Below are 23,163 nucleotides of genomic sequence, written 5' to 3'. Positions count from 1 at the left end.
CTTTTCTCCAAGGAAATCTTTTCCCAAACCAGCTGGGGGAGGGGTCACTTAAATCTGCTTTCTAGAGGGGCCCTTTGGAGGTTTCCTCCCAAATTTGCCCTAAACCAAAACAGTAGTGTAAAGGCCAAGGAGCCAAAGTGACTATTTCCGTATCCTTTCTAACATCACTTTACAGCAATTCCCTTTCAAATCCCATTTTGGCAGCCAAATTGGACACATCTCCAGGCTGCCAAGCTTGCTGGATCATCCATGGCAAGGTCAGATCATTCAGTGCCTCTTGGTATTCCTAGACAAGGAATACTGATCTCAGAGACAAAGCAACTGGAAGTGAGGACAGACTGCTGCTTCATCTGCTATCAAATGGGACAATTTCAATTCATTTACAAAGAAGTTCTCACAGATATTTGGGGAAAAAAGCCATTAATATTTCCTGTGTTTAAAGCACAAGAATCCATTGCAGATGAAAGGAATCTTTCAGGAAACACATTCCCAAGAGAACAAAAAGTGTATTTGGCACCACTGCCTGTTACAAGCAAAAGGACAGGCAAGGGAGCCAACAACAATTATGATTTTTTTTTTAGTGAGTACAGCAATTGGTGAAAACCAAAAGCCACCTGAACTTCCCAAGGTAAAAATGTGATGAGATTTAGGGACTATATTCTCCAAATGGAGGCACAGCTATAATTCCTTCTCCTTGCAACTGGCTATTACTTGCTGCTTGCCCACTGGGACTCTCCAGTGGAGATCCCCATGAAGTTGTGGTGCACTGCAGTAGCAGCAGGCTGGGCATCAGCTGAGCTGTGGTAACTCTCCATGTTCATGCTCATCCTCTGAAGATGATGTGAGGCAGTTTAATTTAGCAGTGATAGAGCTTAGTTAAATTGCATTACCTTTCATTTGCCATGGGCTAAGACCACACACATGGACAACAACCACAGCTCATCCAACAAGTAATTTGACTGAGTGCCTGGCTTCTGGAATACTGCAGGCTGGTTTGTATAGACTTTTTGCCTAAAGTTCAAGCCAATATTTGAACTGAGAACTTTCTCTTTCCCAGAAGGTTTTCTACCCATCATGCTGCTACATGTCCTGGGGTAAGGTATCTTCAGCCTTGGGAATTTGGAAACACAAAGACTCTTGGTGGAAATAATTATTGCTACACTGAAGATTGAAATCTTTCAAAGCACAACAACTCCAATGCTTTAAACCATGTCAGTTTCTCTGAGAGGAGAGCAGAGATATGTCCAGTATGAGCAAATAGGGAACTTTGCCTCTTTACTGTCATGGCTGCATCTCCCACAACTCTTCTCACCTCAGAAACATAGACTAGTACATGCAGAGGATCCACAGCCAACTTCTGAAAGATGGCAACTCGCAAGATCAAGACTGTCGTTGCTGTTAACCAGCCCTTCCACACCCCTTCTTTGCTCATGCAGTCAAAAGAAAGCAGAATTATGGTTTTAGAACCAAGCAAGCATGTGAAAGAAAAAAAAAGTCAGAAGCCATCTATCAAAGAGGGTGACCCATTTCCTTCCAATAAACACCCTTCACTGACCATGCCTGCATATCCCACGGCCCTTTTGGCTAGTTCAGCAACCTGCTTCACAGGCTCATCCAAAACCCTGACTCTGCATCGCACTTTCCTTCAGACATAGTAGAGGATTTTGTTTTGCATTGGTATTTAGCATTTAATCTACAGAGATTACCTGCATACTTAATCACAGAAGTGACATTGACATGCCATGTACTTATACTCCCTGTAAATCCTGCTCTTCCCACTGCCAAGACCTTCATCTTGTGGCATGCAAGGAGGGATTGTGGTGGAAGAATACAGCTCAAGCTCCCTTCTCTTCACACACACAAAAACACAAATGGAAAATGCGAAGATGCAGTTTAAAACTCATGTCTGCAAACCGACTGTGGACACATTAGGTGACACCTGTTTATTCATGCAACCTTAAATTTTCAAGATGAAGTGAAAAGCACTTGTTGTGAGAAACAAGAATTAGAAAAAGGTAGAGATTTTTTTTTCCCAGTGATCACAAAAATTTCAGGGGGAATCATTTCTCATAAAAAAATATTGTTTGCAATTTTCTAAAGCCGCCCACTGAGAAATGTAAGAATCAAAGAAAAAAGAGTCCACTGAAAACAGCTTTTTAATATACATGAGATTGGCAAGTGAATTGTAACTGTCTATGATGGGGAAAAATACAAGGAGATGGGCTGAATAGCTATTTCTTCTCACACACACACTGACTAAAGTAATAAATTTGCTGAAAACCAAACAGGAAACCATGGTCAACATGATGCTTAGTGCACTATGCACCAGCCATATCTTCACATTATTTAGAACAATCCACCCTAAAACAGCTTTCCCTAAAGCTGGCTTCCCAAATGTCCTATGCAATCTACTTTAGGATGCCCCAAGCTATACAACACCTCAACAAACTCATGGCAAATGAGAAAGGAAAAGCCTCTTCCACAGTGTCTCACTGCTATCTGCTCTCTTTACCTTGCTCCATCCAGTGTCTCCTTGGTCCCAAGCCCAAACAAATCCCTGCAGCAATCCTTTCCATACTGCCTGCCCTTGCTCCTGCCCCCAGGAGCAACCAAAATGGAAAAGACTGATGCTTTGAAGATTTGAAATAAGCTGGCAGCTCTTATTTAACAGTAAATATGCCTTAAAAATAATAACTAAATAACATTACAGGTTCACAGAAACCTGAAAGCCATAAGCTTAATGGCCTAGATAGCCCTGCAGCTCAGTGATTTGGGCTCTCCTGAGGGCTAAAATTGCCTGGCTAGTCCTGATTAAAAAGATAAGCACAGACAGATCCATTGCTCTAAAATATTTCCGAGACTGCTAAAGGAATGACTGAGTCTCATGAGCCTAATAATACACAATTTCAGCCACTTATATCATTGGCTAGCCAAGTATTTACCTGGTTCCAACGCAGAACTTTAACAGAATCTCTGTAGAGTTGAATGAGGTATTCCTAACAGGTCAAAAACTTCAGCCAAAAACCTAAATAAATGGAACAGCAGCTCCTGCACAGATCTCACCAGCCCAGCCACTTGGGGCAGCAGCAGCAGGGCAGCCCCAGCAGTGCAGAGCCACTGCAAACACAGCACCTGCTCAGCACCTCAGACACGCCTTGCTGCCCAGCTCAGGGCAGCCATGGAGAAAACACTCCCAACCCGTGTGTCCTCCCTGGCTTAGGGTGGTGAGGCAAGGCACCCGGGAGAAGCAGAGTCTCCTTGGTGAAACACAGTGTCCTGTGCCACGGTAGGACGCTCGTGTTCCATCTGTGCAGGGAGGACATCAATCCATCCTGTCCCAGGGCCCTCAGCAAGGTGCAGGACTGGATGAGTTGCTGTGGCAGGGACAGACCTGCCCCACAACAGAGGTGTCCTTGGCACTGCAGGCATGTCCCACAAAGCGGGTGGGGGGCAGGAGGGGCACCGGTGTGAGCTCTTCAGCCTTTCCTGTAGGGTGCTGGCTGCAGGGAGTACCTGGCCTACACAACAGCTGCAGATAGGCTCAACTGTTCATACAGAATCGGTCTATCCAGATGATGGGTGCATCAGTCCTCCTTATCACTGGGAGAAGTGGCTGACAGATGAAAAGCTACTTAGAACTTAATTTCTGATTAAACCATCCATTTACAGTTGAATACCATCATTCTCACTTCCCCTCCATCAGTTCCATATATTGAAAGGGTTAAAAAAGACAGCAGAACCATTAGCATTTTGATAGCTTTCCACACATGTATAGCAAAAAGTCTTTAAAATTCATTGCACTGAGATAATCCTTCAAGTCTAGCATTTCCTCCTCAGCTTGAGGCAACCAACTGGTTTTCCTCCCCTTAATACCTTAAAAGAAAGCTCCAAGGAGTTGCCAGGCTAGAAGTCTCATATATGCTCAAGAAAAGCAGAGTCCTGAAGTTCAAGAGAAGCCATGTAAGGTGTCTGGGGCTTAATTAAGAAACAACTGTAGGGGGCATCTTATTAGATACTGCAAACCCCTAGAGATCCTGCCTTCTGTACATCACAGCTCACAACACATGCACACACTGTTTTCCTTCCAAAATGCTGAGCACACACAGCTCCCACTAATTTCAGCTGCCACAGAAGGTGCTCAGCATCTCTGAGGAATGAACAAATTAAAAACCTTGACCCTGATTCCACTCAAGCTCGGGGACTCGAGCTCTCATCAAGATCAAGGCTGAATTTTTTAATAGTGTTAAAAAAATCTCAAGAACAAAGCTGTGATTTTGAACTGCACAACTGGCATTAATACTCAGCAGCTCCCCACCTGTGCCTGGGATGTTATTTTTTTTACAGCATGTGCTGTTTTAATAACTCCAAAGCAAATTGCTTTCTCAAGGAAGCACCCGGGAGTGCCTCGGGGCAGGGAAAGAGGCCATCTCACTTTGTGCCTTTGATTAGGTCTGCTGCAGTGAAAACAGGCAGATGCTGCAGGACCACATCACTCCTCAGATACCACTAAAGCATAGGACTCAAGGAGCCACTAACTTGTTAGGGGCTATTAGGCCTGATAATATACTCTTCCAAACACTGTTTTCGGGGGAAATCAGTCTGAAAAACCAGTCTGCTCAAAGGAAAATGCTTGTTATGAACCTCTGCACACTTCCAAGGAAGTTTAACAGGCAAGAAGTTGACATTCCAAAGAAAGAAAGAGTAGCAGCGAATGCACTGCAGTTCTATGAGGAAAAGAAGGTCCCGATCTCAGGGCCACCACCTGTAGTCTCCCACACTCTAGTGCATATCCCAAACCATGAAATATTGATTATTTTGGCTGAGGTAAAAATTTCCCCACCCCTAACTCCATTCCTTCCTTAAAAGTTCAGAACATCTTTATTTTCTATGAGAAAAAACCAATCAACCAAGCCTTGCCCCTAACAACACCCTGCAAAAAAAATTCCAAACACCTCACAAATAGAACTTCATTTACAGAGAAAAAGTTGTCCTATCCAAATTTAGTAAATGCACAATTAACACAGCAAAAAGAAGAAAAGGCCTCAGAAACATATCACTGAGTTACTTGGGACATTTGGCTCCAAGAATACAGCAAAGCAAGTCATTTATTAGGGATAAATTTAGCTGGGAAAAATCTTCTTATGACATAGGAAATACACTCTCCCCAGTTTTTAAACCTGAGCTGTCTTTCCTAGGAGCAAAATTTGGATATGTATTATTCTGTTATTTTCTAGTGTGTTACAGGTTTCCCATAATACCCTCAGCAAGTTATTTAGATTTCACTTACATCAGTAAAATGGGAATTCTCTGCCTCAAAAAGGTGCTACAAGGATACAAGCCATTTGCAACTGTGAGAGGTTCAGATACTGTGGACCACACAGACACTCAATAAACAAGTGGTAGATAATTGCTGTGACATGAAACAGAGAGGCTGCATCTGCCAGAAAATTTCTGAGCAACTGACTCATTGTGGTGGGCCAGTCCAGGGTAGCTCAGATGCCTGCCCAATCTGTTCCTGCAGGCACAGTGCTCTGCTGCATTATCCAGCAGCCAATCTCTGATCTCTATCTCAGGGTGCACACACAACACCAAATGCTACCAGCACCACAAATCCTCTTTCAAAAATGCATTTGCAGCTTTTGGAAGGGTGAGAAAATTACCTTATCATCAGTTCCAACAACTGCATCTGTTTCACCACCTCCTTGCTAGACAACAGTGTATCTGGACAAATCTCTGCTTCACTTAGGCAGAATTCATCTCAAGGAATAAAGCTCAGGGATAGTAGAGAAGAAAGGGGAAAGGAAGAAACAAATCTTGTCTATGAAGAGTTACCTATGAAGTTATAGACAGCCAGATTCAAGCAGTCTAACATTTAATCATATTCCATTTAGAAAAAATCAGTGTTTGCTCCTACTCCACACTGCTGCACTCCATAAAGAATCCAGGATTACAGGTGAAGATTGTAGCTTCTTGTTAAAGCACAGTCTACAGATGTAATCCTGTAGGATGTTTAGGGAAACAGATCCACCTGCATGGCTTCTCTTGGGCTCCTTCAGCTTTCAATTAAAGTCCTAGACAGTGACATTGAAGTCAACAAGAATACAGCTCAGCCACAAAAAGGATTTTGCATCCAGTCTCAGGGAACAGCTGGAGCATGCAGCCCTGCCCTGTGTTATGGCAAACCCTTTATAACACTATCCCAGTGCAGCCTGACTTTATTTCAACAGGACAAATGTAGAGTGTGGCTCAATCATACATCCAAGACCTCAGGTTGCTGGAACTATTTTCAGACTAATCTACTTTTTTCAATTCACCATCCCTGACTCAGAAGAAAAGAGTGAAGTCTTACATCAATAGCTTGCTTTTCCCAATAATTTAGGTACACTTAAAAAATGGGCAGAATTTAGACATGAAATGGATGCAAAGTAGTCAGGTCATTCTGTGATTAGAAGATGCAAACTGACTTTATAGGACAAAGGATGCAGTCCTTGAAAAGGCCTCATATTACAGCTATCATATCAGCTACAGGTTCACAGTTGAAGGCTCTGAAGAAAGGTAGCAGCTTACCTTTGTCTTCCTGGAGATCTATGGAGTCTTAGCAATCAGCCTCTTAGAGGTTCCTTTAAAGGCTCCTTTGATGACTGTAACCAAAAGCAAGACCAAAAATCTGCCGTCATTTCAGCCCTAGAAGTCCTAGACTTCATTAATTTAAGAGAAATATTTTCTTAGGTAATTTTTTGTGAACACTTATTAAGATATTATTGTTAACTTATATTTTAAGATAAGTATTGCTTGTTTATTACCAAAAAACCCCAAACAAACAAACCAAAAACAAAAAAACCCCACCAAACCATAAAAGCAAGGCTTATGGTGTTTTAATTTATTCTTTCAAACACTGTGTATCTGGGGTCTGCATCTCTGCAGACAGACACAGTGGAGCTCATCTCACATCCAGGACTGCTTTGACATGATATGATTTCCAGAGGTGGCTGTTGTGGATCCAAATGCTACGCTGCATCCAAAATAGCTGTGTGGTAATCCTGGTTCTGATTTCCACCAGGTCAGGCCTTCCACTGCTGCTCCTGTGTGCTGTAAACACACCTTATGCCTCCTCATTTAACTTGAATGAAAAGAAGGGGTGAAACCAAAAGGGCAAGCTCAGACTCCTCATCCACCACAAGGTGAACAGAAGTTTTCTTAAAACAGGTTAGAGGAGGCCATCTGAGAATGAATTTGGCTTCCCTGAAACAGGAAACTTCCATTATTTAAACCTCAAGAACACAGCAAGGGCTTGGAATTTTTTGCCTTTAAGAGAAGTGTTTTGTCTTTATGCAACGATGAAGCTTCAACCTTCAGCCTTTTCCCCTCCTTTTTCTAAAAATGGCAAGAACAAAATACAAAGTAAAGGCAGAGCAGCATTCCCATATAGTCAGAACTGGAGTGTGCACCTCAATTTTGCAATCCCACCTTTTATAACAGAGGGGTCCCCTGAAAGGTCCCCTTGGCAGCCAAGCAGGACAGAGCACATCATGGTTCAGGGATCTGAGCTGCCCTGGAATAACCAGGCTCAGGTCTTTGGTGGAATAGAGCACAACCACAGAGAACAAACACCCTCACTAAGCACACACCCAGGTCAGCTGAGATCCCCTCTTGACTTTCTTCCTGTTATCTCCTTACTCTCCTAGGAGAATTAAGAAAGGATCAAGACAGGACTACTTTCTCCTCCTCTCTATAAAACACAAGGAAAGAAGAAATTGGAAGAAAGAGGCCTATTACTGAAACCATGCGCTAGCCTTGCCTTTGCTGGGCTCACTGCAATCAGATCAGCACAAGATTGTTTCATGCTGTTCCAAAAAGCTCCTCTCTTGCCCCAAGCATTATTTTTCCTACCCTGCCCAATAACAATGGCCCAAACATAGCAGCAGTGTTCAGCTCTATTTTCCTTGGCTGCTCAAGTTGAGTCTCTAATAATATTCCTCAGAGGCAGCAGTGGTTTAGGAGTTATATATCCTTGTACAGCCTTGACCCTGACAAAATACACCAGCAGTGCTTCAGGGTCAGTCTTTCCCCTCCTGTCACTGACAAGCTGATTGCTTTGCCAGGGTCTCCAGGGATTCTTTGCTCCACTCCATAAGAGCACATCCAGGGGAGACACAAACCTGCAGAACCAGTGAGGAAAGACAGTAAGACCATTGAAGAAGACACAAGGACACCTGGGTAGGAACTCAGTTTTTAGGGGGAACCACATTTTTTGAGACTTGAAATATTTTTTTTCATTTCACATAGGGACAAAAACTTGGAATACACCTTGGAATCCTTCATACATAAACACATGTGCTCTAGAACAGCAGTTCTGTGGTTAGGATTGGTATTTCTGGCATGTAGGAAAGCTGCTTTCAGGACCCTGTTTTGGATTTGTGACAGCATAGGTGAAAACCCCAAACCACTTGGCTCCTGTCTGTTTTGACTGAGAAATTCTATCCAATATGCAAGAAATTTACCCAGGAGAACTGAGTGGAGACCAATCCTTTCCCATAAAGCAGAAATGGTTTCAGTAAATCAGCATCTTCTGCAGGCAAATTGTTTCCTTGAAGACTCCTAGCAAGTCCTAGCCTCAAGTAGCAACCAGTGTGGTTCCTGCTGAAGACATAAGCCTGGAATTAACCCACCCAGCAGAGGCTCTGCTTAGGAACAGCTTGTCTCCTGAGTAGGGCCACTGCAACATGGTGTAGAAGAAGCAAATAAAGCTTCATGAAATTTGCCCTGCCAACTCAGGATTGTGCTGTTTTCTCCTACTCCAGTAGCTTGCCTTGTTAAACAGAGGGAAGGAGGTACAGTGGGAAAACCTCACGCTCTCTGTTCGTGTTTACTTTATTCATTCCTTAGTCTGGGGCTGTAAAAATGTTGCTGATATCCAAAAGAGCATGTGCCTGTGTGTGTGTGGCAAAAACTTCGGAGCCTGGGCTGTACATGATGCAGTCAATTTTACTCACCAGGGGCAGACAGCATCTTTTTCTTCTGCAGCTCTAAGGAGTAGTAAACCTGTCTCTACAAGGAATTCAAAGCAAACACAGTAATACCACAGATGTATGCCATAGTTTGTCTTGCTGATTTAAAGACACTTCCTATGAAATGGCTTGAAAGAATCTCCAAAGGTGCAGTCTTCTTAATATGTGTCCTCCAGAAAGAATGTTTTTCTACTTCTAAACACAGCATTTTTTTATGTGCAGTACAGGATTACCCTATATAGGTCACTGACACTCCATGGAAACCTAGATAAATAGCTCTATTCCCACACTAAATTTTGTTAGCTTCTCTTCCTTTATTGCTAAGAATATTTCAACTGGAACAACATATTTGTGCCTTTGAGGTTCTCTGTTCCTGCTGCCACTTCCCCACCTGGAGCTATAATCCTACGCTTGTCACAAACCCAGCCACTGCTTCAGAACTTATTACAGCTACAATCTGCAGATTATAGCAACTTCTAATAGGGGATAAGCAGCAGGGAAAGGTGAGTTTAAGCTGCAAAGAACCTGCTGGTTCAAAGGGCCCTATTATTAATATTTATTATTTTTAAGCATTCATTGAGTGCTGTAGAAGATAAAAGAATGAATTGAAAGCAAGAACCAAGGAACCAACTTTATACAAGACAAGAAAATGTGAAAGCTTAAAGAATAAGTGCAGTGTCTGGGAGGAGGGGAGCCAAAGAAAAAGTAGTAACAGCAATGGGAAGAAAAGCCACACCTTTTATCAGCACAATGCTCCTAGCATTAATAAGTATGAAGAGAATTAAAGAATTCTTCAGTGTCTAATCAGAACTGCTGTCCATAGGGGACCTTCTGAGCATTATTACAAGGCATTGGCATATCTTTAAAGAATGGAGCTTTGATCATAAAAAGCAAGTGTGTGGAGGAGAGGGGGGCTGCAAAAAACAGTAGAAGGAAATGCAACTGGTGTTAGGGAAAAATCCAGCCCTGGACAGGTGCTTTAAAAAAGCTCCAAATAAATCAATTTAGATTTTGTGTAAATGGTTAGAATGAGGCATAATTCTCACTCATGTCCCTCCATTACAGGCAAATTTCTCCTCTTTTCCACAAACCCTTTTTGCCTGTTGCCAAAGGTCTCCCAGTTGATACTTCTCTTCCCTAACAAAGATGCAAGCTCATGGCTTACACCATTTTAAACCTTCACACTTTCAAACAACAACCCTCAGTGCTTCACAGTTCCAATGCACTTTAGCAAGATTAGCTAACAAGAATGTTCATCATACCCAGTGCTGAGGGTACTGTCTTCATTTTCACAGCTGGTGAAACAGATGCTCAGAAAAGCAATGCAACTTTCCCACAGCTAAGGAGCGTGTACAGCAGGCTGATGTTAGGAATGCTGGCATTCACCCACCTCAGTTCTCAGCACTAAAATCCGTGATAGCGCTTGGGAGTGAGAGTCCAACCCCCCTCCCAAAGCCCTCTGCTCCCCAAGGCTAGTGCAGAGCTTCAAAGCACTTCCCAAAGAGCATCACATTACAGAAATACTGTAAGAAATCCTCTATAAACTGAAACTTGGAACTATCTGCAGCAGCATTAACAAAGAAAATTAATGTTTTTAAACTAACTCCGACTCTTCTCCTGCCAAATCTTCCCCACTGCAGTATCAAAATATGAACACATAAACTGAAAAGCTTGAAACCTTCTGCTCCCCTCAGCACAGTGAGGAGATAGAAAAAACAGAGAAGACACAAAACAAAAGAAAAAATCTAGTTAATCCAGCCAGCCTCTTGGAAGTCTTATTCTTTCTTAATCGCATCAGAATGCTGTTCCTGACTGATGTTTCCCTTAACATTTAAAAGAAGAAAAACAGTTCTTAATTAACAAAGCATCACTGTAAGCTGAAATCCTTACCAGTTTTGCAGGTTTTTTCCAATCCTATGAACCCAGAGTGATTTGTCACATCAGCAAGGTATTACATTGTCAACTCTCAGGCTGCCAAAGCAAAGAGATCTTTTGGTGCTTCGAGCATTGTGCCTCAAGCACTTCCAGAATAATCTCTCAGTTTTCCCTGTAACTTATTCTGAAAAACAGCTTAGTGTAACTCTAGAAGATTCATGTTACATGCCATATTCCCATCAGAAAGAAAAGTTTTGTTGATCAACACAAAATAAGCGCCTCAACCTAAGCAGCTTTGAGAATCCCCTCTGACATTAACAGGAAAAAAGGGCAGTCAGCAGTTTAAAAATACATCATATCTAAAGTTCACCCCTCTCAATGATATTCTGAGACATTCAATCCTTTATTCACCATCATTTCTCAAACATGTCCATGTTGTACCCAAGACATTATTATCACCATTAAGCTCCATCAATTTTTATCAGCAAGACCAACATTAAAACACATTCCGGTTTTAAATTACTACAGAAATAAACACATCAACAGTGACAGTGACTCCCACTCCAAAATCCACAGAATTTCCATTCAGTGGAAATCCCATTGTCTCATTTATACTGGCAACAGGTTTTGAGGACTTCATCTGAAAGATGCCCACAGGTCCCAAAGATTTCCATGGGAAACAGGTTCTCAGCAGGCCTGAGAAAGCAGTCCAGTACAGGCACAAGATCCCTCTGTACAAGAAGATCTGGTTTATTTTCACTCCACAAGAAAACGAGATGTGCCAAGAACAAACTCTATCATTGCTTTCCCAGCATAGAGTGTTCCAGTTCAGTGCCCTGTGAGGTCCATGTCTCAGGAACAGGCAAAATGCCAGTCAGTTCATTTGGGCCATTTTCCTGAAGAAGTGTAGACACAATGCTTTAGTGCAATATTTATTACTCTAGAACACTCTCCTCATAGACTGTCTTACACTGAGCTTTCTGTAAGGAGTAAATATAGTAACTGTTTCCATAATAATGTTAAAAATACCCCAACAGATTAAATTCAACAGATGAAACAGGGCCATAAATACGTATGTCTAGCAACATGACCAAAATCACCCTTCTTCAAACTGGGCATTGGGCCATGAAAAGAAAGCTGCTAGCATTACAATTTCAGTGTTGAGCCTTAGGAGCAGCACAGAGATGCAGGAACAGTCAGTACAGCAGTCATGCACAATATACAGAACCCAAGCTGCAGCCAGGGCCTCTAAGCTCCTGAGCCCCTGCCAAGCTGTGCCACTGACCCACAGCCAACAAGTCACCATATGGTCCCATACCCCATTCCAGTCCTCTGTCTTGTGGGCTTTCCAGACATCTGGGATGGCATAAGATGTGTTTAAAGCTGTTTACAGCTCAAGTGAGGAGCCTGAGAAAATATAAGAGCTGTTATTAACTCTGCTGTACTACACAACTTTTCACATTAGCAGTTTGGTTTGGTTCCACTTCCCTGGAACCAACAACCACTCGAAGGTTTATTTCCTGACAGTAACACCACAGTGTTAACACCACAGCAGTAAGGAGGGTATGGTTATACTGCTTCCAGAAGAGCAATCAGGGCAAACTCCAGATCACGCTGGCACCACAGATGACCCAACAAAGTCCTTCTCTAACACAGCCATGCACCAACTAAAGGAGGGCAAGGAAAGCAGGAATAGAGATGAAAGAAACATGGTTGATCAGAAGCTGAGCTACTAAGCAAACTAAGACCTAAACCCTAATTCACATAATAATGCAGCATTTTGATAACCAAGTAATATCAAACACACAGATGAGATTCAGTTTCAGCACGACTTATTTCATCGAAAAGCATCCTGTCTTTCTGTCTGAAGTGATAGACTAGTCTAAAAAATCTGAACTCCATTTGAGTTTAAAAACTGACTCTTTTACAGTGATTTTAATTTATTTCTCAAGAAACCGGAAATCCATTTTAAACCAGGCTTATTTAGTAAATACATAACAAAGTGAATATCCTGATAGCAATAAATAAATAAATAAAGCCCAAAACACAAGAACCACCAGAAACTTATCAGTAATTGGAGTCCTTGTGGGAAGGGCTACACAGTCAGGAAGATTCCTGTGCAGAAAAAAGATCCTTACTAAAAATCCAGGCAGTCAGAACCCCACTTCCAACACCTCTGAGGACAACGACAAGACACTGGTTATGGTTTTCTTTGAAATTAGCTTGGTGGGGCTAAATTGACACCACATGACTACTCCCAATTGTCATACAATATTAGCTGCATATCAGTCCACCAGAAAAGAAGCATTCAGATCAGGCACAGGGTCACCCAGAGCTTCCTGTAGCAAGACACCTGCAGAGGCAATCCAAATCCAAAACACCCTGCACATACACAGCTTGCCAGGATGGTGAGACTCTCTGCCTCTAGCTCTGAGGAAGACCAGTGAAGGGCAGCCCATTGGTAAAGAACAGAATGTGGCAGAGGTGCAGAAGCAAATCCCATTGAAAGAGCAAAACATCTTAATAATAGCTTGCTTCTTTAAATTTTATCTGTGAGAAAATAAATAAAAACATGCTGACAAAGTGGTTTAGCAGATGGTGTGGTTAACACAAAAAGATCAACGCACTGCCTTCCTATAGCCACTTCTTTCAGTCTCAGAAGATTTACACTGCATTAGCCCATGACAGATATTTACCACTGCAGAAATGATAAACAGCAAAGCAGCTGTTAAATGCTCCAAGACAAGAGATGGGACAGGGAGGAGACCCATGGACTGTTTGGTGGGCACTGAATTCATCCCCTGAAACTCCCAGGGGATGGGTTAACTCGTTCACCAGTTTGGAAGCTCAAGACTGAAAGAACAGTGAAAAGAAAATCAGAAATGTAAGTGTAGGGGAAGGAATGGACCCAAGTGGAATGCTGAACTGTGCAGTCATGAGCCAAGGTAGGACCAAACAGAACCTGGCTGCCACATCAGTTACCAGTGAGGCTGCAGTGACCATTTGAAAGCTAAGCTATGGCCATCTGGAACATATCCTCAAATGAAATACAATTAAAACCCAATCATCTTCCCAGTGCTGAGAAGTGGACAGTGTGAAGGGAAAGAACAACACAAAACATTAGAGTTTTAGAAGGACTAAGGAGCATAAGAAAGAATGGAGTTGTCTGTACTGATTTTTCTGTGCAACTATTTTCTTCCTTCATTTGCCACTTCCAGTTAAAATTAATAATTATTTCCAGGGGAAAAAAAAAAGAAGAAGAAAAGGAGAGAACACATAAGAAACAGCTTGAAAGGGAATGAGCACTTTCAGATCTGAAACAGCTCATTTCTATGCCTCTTGAGGGAGGAACACACAGGCTTTGCCCTCTCATGCAAATACACTGCTTGCTTTTGAGTCATTATTTTAAAGTGACAACTAAAGACCACCCCTTCCCAAACAAGGTACTTTCAACTCTCACTGTACCACTTGTGGGGTTTTCCCCCCTATAAAACCCAAGAAAAATGGATCTATTTTATTGATGTCAATTATTAATTTAAACAAACAAACAAATCATCCTGAAATGAGTCAGAAATTCTTGAGAAAGTAAAAGCAGGGGTTGTCTCGCAAGAGTATTCCCAGACAAGGACTGCTTCAGCAGCCTCACAGGGTTAGCAAGGAGTATAGATATCCATCTGTTTTAATTATAACTCCCAAACAGACCTCAGACCTACTACCACCTCATGCAATGACTCATCTTCAAGATGTCAAGAACTATGCACTACCTCAGGAAACTCTCTAAATACAACTTGGACCACCATCTGCTTTTTTTAGATACCTCAGGCCCCTTAGGCCTCAATTTTGTAGCATCTGAACTTTTCTTTTCAAGTCCTTCCTCTCCTCTAAGACCTACAGGCCCATAAATCCAGTAGCTTCTGTCCCCAGAGCTGTTGTGCCTGTTTTCCTGCAGCCTGGTGAGAACAGACAGGACTCAAGATAATTAAATAAAAACACAGGAACTTCATTATTTATTTTAAAGGAAAATGTGTTTTCTAGGAAGAAAGTCCTTTAGTTGGGCAAATCTGTAAGCTGTTTATCAGCTTAAACTCATTATCTGTCCATATGGTCTTAGCACTGTGGTTTGAAAAAAATGGGCATGCACTAGCTGATGAAATGTCATCTGCCCTTATGCCAGAAACTACTATTTTTTTCATTGACGTCAAATTAGGATCCTTGCCACGAGTGAAGGGCTACCATAAGCACAGTCATAATATTTTAATTATGAAATGATCTTGCAGAAGGCAGCAAGGAAGGCAGGGGCAATGCAAGAAAATCCATTCACAAAAAATACAAAGTCACTTCATTCACATTTTGCCTCTGTTCTAATTCTTTTTGTTTGGGGAGGTGGGGTGGAAAGAGAGCAACCCAGCTTTAAAAAAAAAAACAAAAACCAAAAAACAACATGGCAAGGGAATGAGATGCTAAAGCCAATAAACACACATCAAAGCATGAGATGGCTCTGCTTCAACTGCCTACAGTATCCAACCTGGGATAGATTAAGGCAAGACAAAAGGTGCTATGAGGGAAAACACTGCCCCTAGAGCAGTGCAGACCATCTCGCTCACTTGCTCAGCCCTAACAGTGAGACCCCAGCCAGCTCTGCAGCACTGAAAGGAGCAAGGGCACATGATAGGCCTAGCTTTGCAAAAACCCATATTTGTCCCTCGTGGTCTGCTGCTGTGATTTGAAGCCCTTCCCACTCCCCCGCTGAGGCGCTGCAGAGAAGCAGGAGCTGAGTTTATTGATTCTGTGAGTCACAATTAGCCGTGGGACACACGACCAAAGGTTTAGCACAGGACATTAACCTGACTGAGCTGTCAACTCGGTTATTCCAAGGAGAGAGAAACAAATTGAAGTCACAGTAACAGATGTTTCTCATGTTTTATGAACTGCAATATTATTACTAGTCACAGACACAGTTTCTGCCTTTTAAAACAGACCTGCAACGCTGTGCGTGTGAAATTATTTGAACTAACACACAGACAACTTGGCAAAGGATTTACAGATAGCATTTTCTCACTCACACAATGATTCCCGTTTCCCTTTCGCCTAGCCCCACCCTGAGAAGTAGAATAGAAGTTAAAGCAGCCAAAAATGAGATCACGGCAGGATAGAGGACTCCGTTGCCATCATCTGCGACGAGGATGCAAACACTCTAACCTCTCTCCTCTTTTGTGAGAAACACACTCAGCCTCTTCTCGGTTTCCACTGTGGGGAAATTAACTTGTTGGGATCGTTCTGAGTTTTAAGGGAGCCTGGAAACTGAAGACTGGTGTTCTTCCCAGGATGTCTTATCCTTACACCTCAGGGGCAATAAAGGGATTTCCCCGTAATTTACAAAGGAAATCTGAAACACCCTGCGAGCTCAAACCACCCCCGAGCCCATCGGCGCGGAGGAGCGAGCGGAGGGGCTGGCAGGGCACGGCGAGAAAGCCCTCTCGTGGAAAGCCTCAGCATCTCCCACCCCAGCCCCGCTGACCGCGGCTCCCCCGGGCTCTGCCCCTTCCCGGGGAGCAGCTCCGCGCTCACCTGCGCATCTCGCAGGCTCACACAGCGCGGGGAGCCGAGCGAGCTGGGCACAGCTCTGCCCTGCAGAGAGGGTGGGATTTTGGTGTGGATTTTGCTGGCAGTCTGCAACGTCTCAGAGAAGTTAAAGCTCTTCCTTTCTCCTCACCCCGCTACGCTTGAATTCGTGGCAACTGTATCACATGGTATTTTAGCCTGCGCCAACAAAAGCTGTACCTCGGCCACAACAAATACAGAAACATTAACTGCCTTCCAAGGAGGGTCAAACATTCGAATCACTTTAACATACTATAAAAATACTTCAGTGAAAGCAGATGATAAAGAAGCGCATATTTACATTATGCTACACAGTCGAATTTGAAAGATTCCCCCCAAATTACAAAAAAAACCCAAAGGAAAAAAAAAAAAACCACATTTCTCCAAATGACATCCCTACCGTTTACTCCGTTTCTATACTTTTGTGACAGAACAACTACTGCTCCTTACAAAACCACTGAGTATCAAAATAAGCATTTCACTGGTAGAATCCATCAAACACTTGCATACATCCTGTTGAATTAAGACAACTCTTTAACAACTCCAACTTTTTACCCACAAGCAAAAGTCCAAGGCGAGCCCATGGTCACAATTACCATGTACCCTGTCAGGCACACAATCGTCTCCAGCACACTTCTGCCCAACCAGCTTCGGTAGCCACGGGCTATTCAGTGAATTATGTGCCTAGAGTCTATTAACTGGGTCCAAATTTGCTCTTGTTATAGAAATACAAACAGTTATCAGGCCGAGCTTACTAATTGCTGAGAGAAGTGATAGAGAAAAAAAAAATTATGATTACCAAACATACTTCACAGAAAACCGCCCAAGTACAACACATACGGAAATGCTATTTACTCACTCACTATAACCTTTAAATACAAAAGTTAAGACAAAACTTGAAGTGCCTAGTTCAGCTGCCAAACCCCCCATGTGGTACCTCGCTAACATGTTGCTGCGGCTACAAATCTCTATTAAAGAGCGGGCATTGACCCAGGGTAGCGGGATGGAAGATCAGCAAAGTGTGAAAGAGAAAATTCCTCCCAGCCCGGGCTGAAGTGAAAAGCACGGGGAACCGTCCCACCTTCCTCATCCGAATTTCGGGGGCGGTGCACACCCCAAGCCGCGACAGACGCGGCGCAGGGCGCTCCGGGCGCAGCTCCGCGCTCCCCGGCTCTCCGCTCGTCTTGCCCGTAGCAGGGATCCCGGAGGGAGGGGAGCCGGGCGGAGGCAGCAGAACACAGAAACACCGAGGACAGGCTCAGAGGCTCCCCAAGACGCTCCCGAGGCCCGACCCCGGGGAGGTGTTACCAGCGGGGCGAGTTCAGCTGGCTGGGGCAGCCGGGGCGCCCTCCCCCGGCCCCCGTGCCGGCTGTGCCGGCGGGCTGGGCTGGGCTGGGCTGGGCTGGCTTCTCAGTCCCGCAAACTTGCACGCCCAGCACCCCGGGAGTCACGGCGCTCCCGCACACCCTCCCGCCCCGAGGGAACAGCGCAGCGCCGGGGTGGGCGAGCAGCCCCCCGTGGCACCCCGAGCGCCCCGGGGCACGGCAGGGCGCTGGGCGCCGAGCCGGAGCGGCGCCGGGGCCGCGGGCACGAGAGGGGAGCCCCGCCCGTTACCTGGCGGCTCCCGCGGCGGCGGCTCCGGGCACGGACCGGCCGGACCGAGCGGCGGCGGCTCCCGGCAGCGCTGGGCTCCCACTGCCGTGCGCGCCCCGTGCCCGCAGCCGCGGAGCGCCGGAGCCGCCAGCGCAGCCGGCTCCACCTCCCGGCCGTGCCCCCTCCTCCGCCCCCGCCCGGCCCGGCACGGCACGGCTCGGCCCCGGCCCGCGCTCCGCCGCTCCCGCCCGTGCCTCTCGTCTGCCTTCTCCTTGGCCGGAAAACTTCCCGGGTGCCCTCGGCAGGAGCCGCCAAGGACAGCCCGGGGTGACTCGTCCCTCCCGTACCGTGTCTCGGCCGCTCGGGGTGCAGGAATTCCGGCCCAGGGACAGCTTAACCTGGGACCCGAGAGCAGCCCCGAGCCCGCTGAGCTGGCAGCAGGCGCCGGTGGGAAGGAGAGCTGCCTGCTCCTCATCTGCAGGGTGACCCCGGTAACATCTGATGCACCGGGGGGGATCCTTGGGACGCAAAAGGAGGAGACCTGGGAGGTGGGAGAGAGGTCACTCGTGTACCGGTACCTCAGTGAGAGCTGCTGAAATGCCTTCAAAGATCTGCCGAAGAAACTTTAAAGGATGACACTGAGGGACTGGGAAGCCTTTCCAAAATGCATATCAAACCAAAGGAAGAGCCTATGTTTGCAACATGGGAAAAGCCTAGGGAAATAAGGCTTGTGCCGTTGTGTGGTGTGTGCTGTGTGTGCGTACCAATAACTTCTGAGCCTGTCAAAAAAATTTAATAGCATTTGACAGCTACAAATTCCATAGAAATAGATAACTGTCTAGAAGAGGTCATCTTTTTTACTGCTCTTGCACATAGAGTGACTGTATTTCATGTCCAACAGCATCTGACAAGGGAATCCACAAGGGGGTTCATTTCAATTATCCCCTAGGAAAACTATTCTTCACTCTTCCTAATACTTATAAAGTCCTTACCGGGTTGGAGCAAAAGAAACTGAGAGTAAAAAGAGTGCAGAAGTAACACTGTTATTCTTAATAACAATCAATAGCTTAGGATTAGTAAATTGGACTTCGGTAAATTGGACATTATATCCTTATACAACATCAGAGAGAACAATCCTACAAGGGCCAGATCATGCAAGTGATATACAGAGGTGTTCTGGTGCTGATAACCCTGCTTATCTCATGATGCTTTGCAAGATGGGGATGCAGATTTTCACCCTCAAAGCTTTGGGGAAAAACAAGAGAAAACAGGAATGTCTAACAGTGCAATGCAAGGGAAAAATAGATGTGCCAGCATCCCTGAATAATCTCTGCTAATGCCCCATATATCTGGTAATGAACAGTTACAAGGCTCCCCAGGTGCAGATAGTTGTTGGCAGTGGCTTTATTTCCTGATGTGAAATAAAAATAGGGAGATACACATAGAATGTAACAGTTATGGTCCCAAATCTATTTCTGTGTTATGGCAAAACTAGATTACACAACCAGACTGTATTTGAAGTGTATGTTTTGTTATAGTCTATTGCTTAAGACAGGCAATCATTTCAGGGTCTGATATTTTCTTGTAATGTTCGGGCCCATGTTTTTCCATTTCTGTTTTGCTATTCATTTATTTGTGTCACACAGCATGATCCTAGCTCGGCTTGGTCTTTGTGGCAGAGTAGGGGATTTCCATTTCTTTATTAGACACAGTGTGACACGAGGTAATAGCCTTGTTCCTTATTTGATTCCTTTGCAAAGGACTCACAGTGCGATTTTCCAGGAGGCTGGCTTGCCATGCCCCTTAAGCAGCAGATCATAGCTCTTTCAGCCAAAGATTGCATTTTTGCTCTACAGACCTGCCAAATTGGGTCCATTGGTCCTCCCCCTGCAACCTCCATAACAATCTCACACGTGTACCCCTGCACTGTCCGGGACTGCTGCAGGACCCCACATGCCAAGAAATTCTGCTGTACCAGTGAATAAACCATGAAAGAGTGTGTGCATCTGTCTGGCTGCTCAGCACTTACCTTTGTTTTAGGGCCTAATGCTCAGACCTCATGTGGAGGGTTTCCAGTAACTGGCTGGGCTTAGTCCTGATGGGAACACCACCATTTTAAATAGCCTCAGATTCTACAGATAAGATCCTCTCCTCATCAGGGACACTCTTGGCATTTTTTCCAACAACTGCCACCCCTGTCCTCTCCAGTGACATCATTATTCTGATATTTTGGGGAAAAAAAAGCGCAGGGTGATGTATCCAAAGACTTGTGTTTTCTGTTTTCCATCCTGATTCTATGAAACTGTTTTGTAAATGAACAAAAGTCAACTATATGTGACCCCAGCTTTCAAATCTTCCACATGCTAGCATAGACACAATAGTGCTCTTACATGCTCAACTGTGCAATTTAAGGGGCCACTATTGAAAATTAGCTTCCCGAGGCACCGTCATGAAGGAATTGCTTTGTGAATCCCAGCCAGCACTGAACCGAGTTTTGCATTTAAAGCTGGGGTTTACATTCTTTGTTATGTGTAAAGAATATAGTATATCCTCTGTGAACTTTAAATATAACAGCAACCTCGAATAAAGCCAATTTTATGACAGACAAACATGTGAGAGGGCTGTTTTGCTTGTTTTCTGATAAATAGGTTATTGACTGGAAATCAGAACAAGCAAAGAGTTCCATGGTTTAGCCCAGAACACTAAAGTCACTTTCTCCCATTTCAGAAGGGCCTAGAGCTGCAGCCCTCCCACTGTCTGAAGGATCTGTCCCTTGAATATTACATCATATGTATCACAATCCAAATAGCCTCTCTGTTACACTTCTGATAGGCTTGAGTTTCAGCAGCAGAAACTGCAATATTGGGAAACCATGAACAAATCACGGCAGGTTCATCACAGGTGTAACTGTATGGATTTTGAGATAAATTTCACTCCACAGAACTCACTCATTACTTATGAAAGCTTTCTTCTCTGTGATTCACATCTTAGTTCTCAACTTCACAGTTTCCCTGTTCCTTCCTTGCCTGGCCTCCCCAGCTTTCCTCCTGCTTCTTCTGCCTTCAGACTGTTCTCTTTCTTTTCCTATTATTGTCTCAGTATTTCTACTAATGCCTTTCTCAATTTGCTGTGAAGGCAGATAAAGCAGGAATACAACCCCGATCCAGTTTGGCTGTGATTCCTAGAGCCGGACTGACACACAGCCCAGCTCATTGCCTAGACAGATGGGCAGAAGGAAACTCTCTGGCATCTGCCTGCTGGAACCTGAATGCCAATCTATTTCCAGATAACCATAGCACATTCCAGGAGCAATCTGTGCTCAGTAGAAATAACACAGTGTTATTAACTCTGCCATGAAACTGAATGGCACTTCTGAGAGCACAAAACAAACAAGGTCTCAGCCACAAAGAGTTTAGGATGACAAACTGACTGTCTGAAACTGATCACCTGCTCCCAGATGAAGACAGCAAAGTCAGAGATCTTGTTTTTCCAAAATGTCAAGCACTTATAGTGCACTGTACTATAGTACACCGATCAGTATGTTCTCTCATCTGCCATCAGACTGCTTTTCCAGGACCCCTCCATCAGGCTTGGGAAAACAGCATGAGGGGGCAGTTGATGTACTGGTAGCGAGAGGTTTGTTCAAGCTTCATTATTAAAATCATAATTAAAACCTTGCCAGTGTATTTTTCAACCCAGTTTTGTTTTCCCAGGCTCAGCTGGGAAAACTGAATCTAAATTGTTTATGAGTTGGTTTCTTTGTCAATATCAGCATATCCCAATCATTTTTATCCAAGCAACAGCTAACATTCTGAAGGAAAAAAAAATCACAGGCCCTCCCTTTGCCATGTTGTTTTTGTTTTTGTTTCTTAAATCAAGAACTAAGCTGCATTTTGAATATTCATTTACAGATTTATTTTTCCCAGCTTTGTTTTCATATTCACTTGATCACATGGTAACATACATGCATGTTTTTCTGAAGTGAAAAATCATATTTTGTCATTATTTCACATATCACCTCCTCATATCTTTCTGACCCACAGACCACAAGACTGGAAGCAGGCTTCCAGGGCAAGAGACATGCTACTCTTAAGATTATTCAACCCATGAACAACACTTTATGCTCACTGAGATACTCAAATAGGTAGACATAATTTTCCTAAAAGCTTTCATGCTCACCTCTGTCTTTCCTTGTCTTTGAAGTTGTAAGATTACACAAAGGAACTGGCAGCAGTGCCTAAACTCAAAACTGTAGCAGCAATGACTGAACAAACCCTTGGACTCTGCCCAGAAAAATCTCAGTTAAGAGAATTCTTTGTAATAATTTTAATTTGTAGCATTGAAGAGATACTTTAAAGGCAAAATGAACATATTTAAGATGACAGCCATTTCCACAGCTAACAGCAGGTAAAGCTGTAAATCACTGGGGAAGAAAAAACCCAGAAAATATCCTGGTTTTGTTTTTTTTTTTTCCCAGAAGTTTTCTAAAATGGAGATTAAACCAAAACATCAAGATTTCCAACTATGTATATTTTGAGAAAATTCTCAGCATTCACATTTCCTCTGAAATGTGCAGCTGAGATTTTCCTGTGCTCCTTGAAACCTTATGGAAACTAACTGTTTCTCACAGACTTTTTAGTAATTTTCACTAAAAAAAAAGCAAAATGGAGATCCCCATTGTACCAGGAATTGCAGTTCTTTACGTGTTTAAATATGACAAGAGAGACAAACACAGAGGAACAGTCATCCCCATTTACAAACAGGAAATTGAAGCAGGAAGAATGAATGCTGAAGAAGTACTAGAGGTCTGTGTCAGCTCCAGGACATGAGCTGGGAGATCCTGGATCACAGACAAATGCCTTACTCATACAAATATCTATCCTCAAATGTTTTGACTCTTCTTGGCATTAGCATCTCTCTTATAACACAAAGGGAGGAGGCTCAAATGCATTTTTAAAGCTCCAGATGACACTAAAATTGAGAAGCTATTTTTATTCTCATAAGATTTTACAAGCCACCTTTCTCCTTTAAAAAAAGAAAAAAAAATATAGGTAAACTAACAAAAATAGCTTCAGGGTTTGTTGTT

The 23,163-nt window shown here is 43.8% G+C and overlaps 1 protein-coding gene across 5 annotated transcripts in view; it reads right to left on the bottom strand.

Annotated features, from left to right (window-relative positions):
* TSPAN18 (tetraspanin 18) overlaps positions 1-18,202 on the bottom strand; it is a 120,595-nt gene extending 102,393 nt beyond the window's left edge. The window contains exons 1-2 of one of the 5 annotated variants that reach the window (XM_059474439.1): positions 18,099-18,156; positions 6,568-6,641 (exon numbers count right to left, since the gene is read on the bottom strand). The gene's annotated coding sequence lies outside the window, so the exon portion shown is untranslated. Of the gene's footprint in view, positions 1-6,567; positions 6,642-17,565; positions 17,777-18,098 lie in introns of those variants that run through there. The other 4 variants (XM_059474437.1, XM_059474438.1, XM_059474444.1 and 1 more) reach the window with 4 other exon arrangements.
* Positions 18,203-23,163: the final 4,961 nt, after the last annotated feature.

The sequence above is a fragment of the Ammospiza nelsoni genome, chromosome 6 (genome assembly GCF_027579445.1).
Source record: "Ammospiza nelsoni isolate bAmmNel1 chromosome 6, bAmmNel1.pri, whole genome shotgun sequence".
In the NCBI taxonomy this organism is placed as follows: domain Eukaryota; kingdom Metazoa; phylum Chordata; class Aves; order Passeriformes; family Passerellidae; genus Ammospiza; species Ammospiza nelsoni.
Note: the sequence above shows the minus strand (reverse complement) of the source record. Positions and strands in the feature narration are given on the sequence as shown.